We start from the raw sequence: 6008 nt of genomic DNA, 5'->3' as shown, positions 1-6008 counted from the left end.
AGGTCGGAGGCATGAGTAGGAAGCCAAACAGAGAACTCAACTCTCCAATGAGCATATTTGCTTTCTAGAAAGACAGTAGAATGAACTTGATCCAATCGTTCGTAGATCGAAAATATCAACAAACAAGTTGTGTGTGATAATGGCATTCACCCATTGAATAGTGCACACCACCTATCCATGCTCCATCTTATCATGCTCAAAGAATTCATTGAATAATGTATCTGAAAATTGGAAACCGCATCCTAGGAACTTCCTGAGACCTCAGGCCTCCAACATCTTGAACATTGTCACCATGGCCTCGTCCTTCATGGCCAAAACAGATGTGAATTTGATGGCAAGAGTGTTTGCAGAATAGCTAGTCATCTTGAGATATTTTTTTTGAAGAACACAAACAGTTAGAGAGCAAAGAGAATGCGAAGAGGGCAAGAATACAGAAAGAATGCTAATGGTTTGCAAAGTAATCTGAAAAGAATAAACAAGAAATAAAAATTGAACTTATATACGATCCGAATAGACATGTTAGTCTGCGTGTCTCTATTTCGTTGGTGGAATTTTGGATTTTGAAAATTAAAAAATTAACTTTTGGCAAGTCAAAAAGTGATTTTGATGGTTCATATATCCGAGCGTAATAAATTTTAAAATGGATAGTATCAGTTAGAACAATAAATTTAGGAAATGAATCAATTTCCTAAACATTAAGATATTATTTCTCATGCTAGCTCAACTCTCCATAAAATCATTACATTAAGATATTATTTCTCATGCTAGCTCAACTCTCCATAAAATCATTACGAAGATAACAATAATAAAAAATTAGTAGGTCTTCTGTAAAACGATATAACGGATATATATTTCTGTGACGGTCAACCGGTTCATATCTGTAATAAAAAATAATATTTTCACAAATATAATATTTTTTCATACGTCGGATCAGATTAGAGATTCGTCTCTCGAAATGACATATGAGACGATCTAATAAAAAATTGGCATAAAAGAATATGGAGAGAGAAAATAACAAAAAATAAAGATATGTTAATTATAGAAAAACTAATATATTGTGCAGTGAAAATTTTATTAAAAATTAATAAATTAGCTCTTTTAACCTAAATTTAAGATTTTCGTAAATGTCCCCGAGAGTAATCGTACTTCATTGCAAACGAATGACATAGTCATCACCAGTCTTTGAAGAAAGGGAACTGTGTATGCTAATTTTAAAAAATTGTCCTATTTCAACGAATAGAGGACTATTTTTAAAAATAAAACACATAATGAATCCATTTGCCATAATTTCCTACAGTTAGAATAAGCAAATGGCAGATCCTCTCCATCGAACAGACGTAAACATACACTTCTAGCTGATATGTAAATTCAATTTTACTAGTATCTATACTATTTATTAAAGCTCAGCACCTTATAAAAACTGTCAAGGAAGACACCATCTTTTTTTCTCAGTTTTACCCTTACAGTTATAGTAATATTACACTCTCTTTTTTGTTTTTTTTATTTCAACACACACTTTTATTTTATTTCAATCATTCAAATATCAATTTAGTCCCTCCATAATTTGTCCATTTTCACTTTAGTCCATCGATAATGATAAAAAAGATTGTACACACATGCAACGCGTGTGCAGAGTAACTAGTTATATTTAATTTTTAATGTAAAATACCTCAGATACTAGATTCAGATCAAGCTCTAGTCGAACTTGACTCCTCCAGAGTCCAGCCCACCTCATTATTTTGTAGGGCAAATTAGAAAATTTGCTTAAAATAATAAAATAATAATAGCGTCTGCCTGGTAATAATAAAATAATAATAGCGTCTGCCTGGTATATCAAATGAGCACTTTCTTATATTAAGTGTCAATTTCGACGCCTAAAAACACCCGAGAACAAGAGAGATCCATAGAGAATGTTCACAGAGAAAGAAACAATGCTGGAACATGCATTGAGTACAAGTTCGACATTGTTTACCGTGCAAGGGTTCGATCTTTCGATCATGTACTTGTGTTCAGTAGAAAAATAAGACGACTTCACTACTTCCAAAGTTTCCTCAAGGACATGTTTTTGTCAGTTTCCTTCTTCATGACCTTGGCAACAGCCATTTCAAAGTCTTCTTGAGTAACATGAACCCTCCTCTCTCTCAGAGCAAACATTCCAGCCTCCGTGCAGACAGCCTGCCAATGTAACAGATTCTCAGGCAATGCTAGTTCATCTTCTAGGGTTACAAATAATATCCTAAAAGTAGAATTTTCAAATATCACTCCTACAACATAAGCAACATACCTTACATTCCCCAATTCATTTCCCAAATATACATTTTCAGGAAACATGTCTGCTAATACCACAAAGATTACGTAGCACGGATACCTTAAATTTTTTTTTTGAAGTATCGGATACGGATACGACACGCAGATACCTCAAAACCCGTATCGTGGACTTTGTTTAGGGTTGACCAGCCGGATACGTTTTGGACACGGCGAGGACACGCCATGGATACGGCGAGGACACGCCGTGGATACGTTTTTCGGATACGCTTGGGCAAAATTGCGAATATTTAAAAGTTTTAGGGGTTAATTAAAAAAATTAAAATTTCTAGAGACTAAAAGGAAAATAATTTAAAATAAATTGGGTTGGGCTTTTAAATCCCTAAATACATTTGTCCATCTCTTTCATTCCATTTATGCTCAAGGCTCTCAATTCAACCGATATGGATGTTTAATTTCTTTTTACTTGCAGATGGATTTTGCATTTAATATTTTGTACTTAAAATATTATGATTAATGAAATATTACATCTATCTCTATAATTTTTTCTTTTCAATACTAAATTTATATAAATATAAATATATAAATATTTATATATATTTTAATGATTGTTGTATAATAGCCGTATCGTGTCTAATATTTTCAAAATTTGACGTTCGTATTCGGTACGATACTCGTACCCGTATCCATACAACATAGCACAAAGATAACCAAACGTACCCTTACAACTTTTATGGGAAACATACATACGAGAAAAAAGACTTTATGTCCACGTAAAGGGAAACTTCTCATTATACGCTTTAAAATAAGCATACAAGAGATCGGTAAGAACTATAAGAGCTTTAATCAAAGAAACGCAGGCATGATAGGGCAGGCACAACTGTTGTACTCCAATATTTTAGATATTTATTGCACCATGGTGTATGTTGTACACAAAATAATGATTGTTTTGGCTTCTATAAAAACATGTTTCAGACTTCTTTTACTTGGTATAGCAAATGCATGTCATATTCTAGTTGAAAAATACATACTAATCCTGGAACTTGCAACTATATGACCCAATTGTGTAACAAAAAAGGTATGACCAAAGACTATATTGTTGAGGATAATTGAGGAAAAACTACATATTATTGATGACTTCAAGGGCATTGAATATATACCAAGATTAATTTACAAAAAATGTCGGCGTACCTTGAGTTCTGCACCAGATGCGCCGTTCATTTTCTCAGCAATCTTCTTCAGATCAATTCCACGCATCATGTTCATTTTCCTCGAATGTATCTTCAATATGTCAAACCGGGACTGAAAAAGAAATTATGTTAGCCATGTGGAAGTCAAATGGGATCAGCGACAACGTACCAAAACTCAAGAGCACCAATAAAAAAAAAATTAGCAGTTGAAAGAAGAAACTTGCAGTATGAGTTTCAAGGACGGACGAAAAGTATTGCAGAAAGCATAATCGAAATATATAATGTAATACAGTGATGACTGAACATAAGATTTCTAGGGAGAAGTGCTGAATTCAAACATACATCTGCATTCGGATTTGGGAACTCAATTTTCCTATCGATTCTTCCAGGCCTGAGTAGAGCTTGGTCCAGAATGTCGATTCTATTAGTAGCCATCAGTACCTGAATCAGTCGTACATAAAAAATAATGCAAAACCCTGATTTTAAATGTAGCTACATCAAATTGATTTTATGGCATGCCAAAAAAGAAAAACGACGAAAGGAGAATAAGTATCCAACCGAAAAACACTTGGACTTGGACATACTTTTATCTTATTAGATGCTTCAAAACCATCAAGCTGGTTGAGTAGCTCCAGCATAGTCCTCTGAACTTCACTATCCCCATTGCCGCTTCCAGATTCCATGCGAGAAGATCCTATGCTATCAATTTCATCCATAAAGATAATAGATGGAGCATGCTCTCTGCCAACAAAGTAAAATAACTAAATATATGTAGAGGAAAAAGTTATAATATTGTCTATTTATCCACTATTCCAATGAAAAAATTAAACATTGTTGACTCCGTAAGGAAATTAAGAAGAATGTTAGCAAAAAAGCCATATATAAATTATGCTTTCCATTTGAACAAACCTGGCCATCACAAAAAGTTCTCTCACCATCCTAGAGCCTTCTCCAATGTACTTTTGTACTAACTCTGAGCCTGACACTCGGATAAAAGTGGCAGTCAGTATGATGAGCCACTGCCCTTGCCAGAAGCGTTTTACCAGTGCCAGGAGGTCCATATAGCAGACTCCCTTCAGCAATTGAAGGAAAAAAAATATTATAAATGCTATTAAAGGAGATAAAAGATTAATAAATACTTTCAAATGTTGAAAGAACTGTAAACCAATTGCTAATGGTACCTTAGGCTGCGCAATTCCAAGACTCTCAAACAATTCAGGATGTTTGATAGGGAGTTCAATCACCTATACAAATAAAAGAGGGCAGGGGAAGAAAACAACTTAAATATCAGATGCAACATCACTTTAAGCAATAGTTGCAGCAAAACTCAACAGCAGAAATTCCTGTGAGTACCAGCTCACTTGAAAAGACCTAGTTTTCAACCTTGGGAATGTAAGTAAGCCTACTCGGTCTGAATCTACCGTTTGAATTTTAATACATACTCAAAAAATTAACAAAAACAATGCAACGATGAGAATCTTGCTTCCTTCAAAACACAAATATGGTTTTGCATATACTAAAAGCAACCATTATTCTTCAACCTCTCACCCAATCCAAAAATAATTTCATTCCTATTAAATGAACAATCAGAGATGAAGTACTTCCTCCAGAATGAATAAAACTAGATCATAAATCAGCTTATCGGAATATTATTAACTTGTATATATCAATGAAATCTCACTTTAAAAAGATTTCCTGATTGTCTTCTATGGACCAATGCAATCGTTTATTAAAAAAGAAAAATAATGAAAATAGTTAAAGGCCAATAGGAACAAAGTGACAGCAATAAAAGATGGGACTCGCGTGCCTGTTAAGAAAAGAGAGTAACACTAAAAAAAACTCAAATAAAATATATAAAAATTTAATTCCTCAATCAAGGGTTTAGAAAGAAAATTATTTTACAGGATACTGATAATAAAAAATAAAGAAGACAATAAATACTTTCTATATAAATCAACAGCCAAAAGAGAATTTGAAGAACACCTCCTTTATCTCTTTAATTTGCTGGTCAAGACCACCAATCATGTCATACGTGGAGTCTGGAACTTTCTCTACTTTCATAAGGTTCACCAATGGATCAACTTTACTGGGAAGAATCAAGTGGAGCACATAGCTATCATTACGCAAAGCAACTCTTGTTGATGGTGTAATCTTAGTGATATCAATGTTCTTGTCAATGTCAACAACATACTTCCCCTCAGGATGAACCTGAGAAAAAATAAACCAAAAGCGTCAATTATTAACGTAAATCTGGCAAAGACTTAAAAAGCAAACGCACCTTGCATCACGTCCTTCAAAAATTTCTAATATCATTGTGGCATTGTATAAACCCCATCTAAGACAATAATTATCAACATCTGGCATGGAACAAAAATTCAATAACTGAAACAAAGCTATATGGTCCTCTTTCTACCCTAACTAAAGGAATAAAATAATGGTTTCTCTTCTTTTAGTTTCTTTTATATTATATTACTGTCAGAACTCAATGACCACTTTCCCAACCTGAAGAAGTGAATATTATTAATTACCACTACCTTTTGTGACCTGAGTTCT

The 6008-nt window shown here is 33.7% G+C and overlaps 1 pseudogene; it reads right to left on the bottom strand.

Moving 5' to 3' along the window:
* Nucleotides 1-1804: 1804 nt before the first annotated feature.
* Nucleotides 1805-5812, bottom strand: LOC140821025 (26S proteasome regulatory subunit 8 homolog A-like; annotated as a pseudogene).
* Nucleotides 5813-6008: the final 196 nt, after the last annotated feature.

The sequence above is a fragment of the Primulina eburnea genome, unplaced genomic scaffold (genome assembly GCF_022965805.1).
Source record: "Primulina eburnea isolate SZY01 unplaced genomic scaffold, ASM2296580v1 ctg37, whole genome shotgun sequence".
Taxonomy (NCBI): domain Eukaryota; kingdom Viridiplantae; phylum Streptophyta; class Magnoliopsida; order Lamiales; family Gesneriaceae; genus Primulina; species Primulina eburnea.
This window is presented reverse-complemented; position numbering and strand designations above follow the sequence as displayed.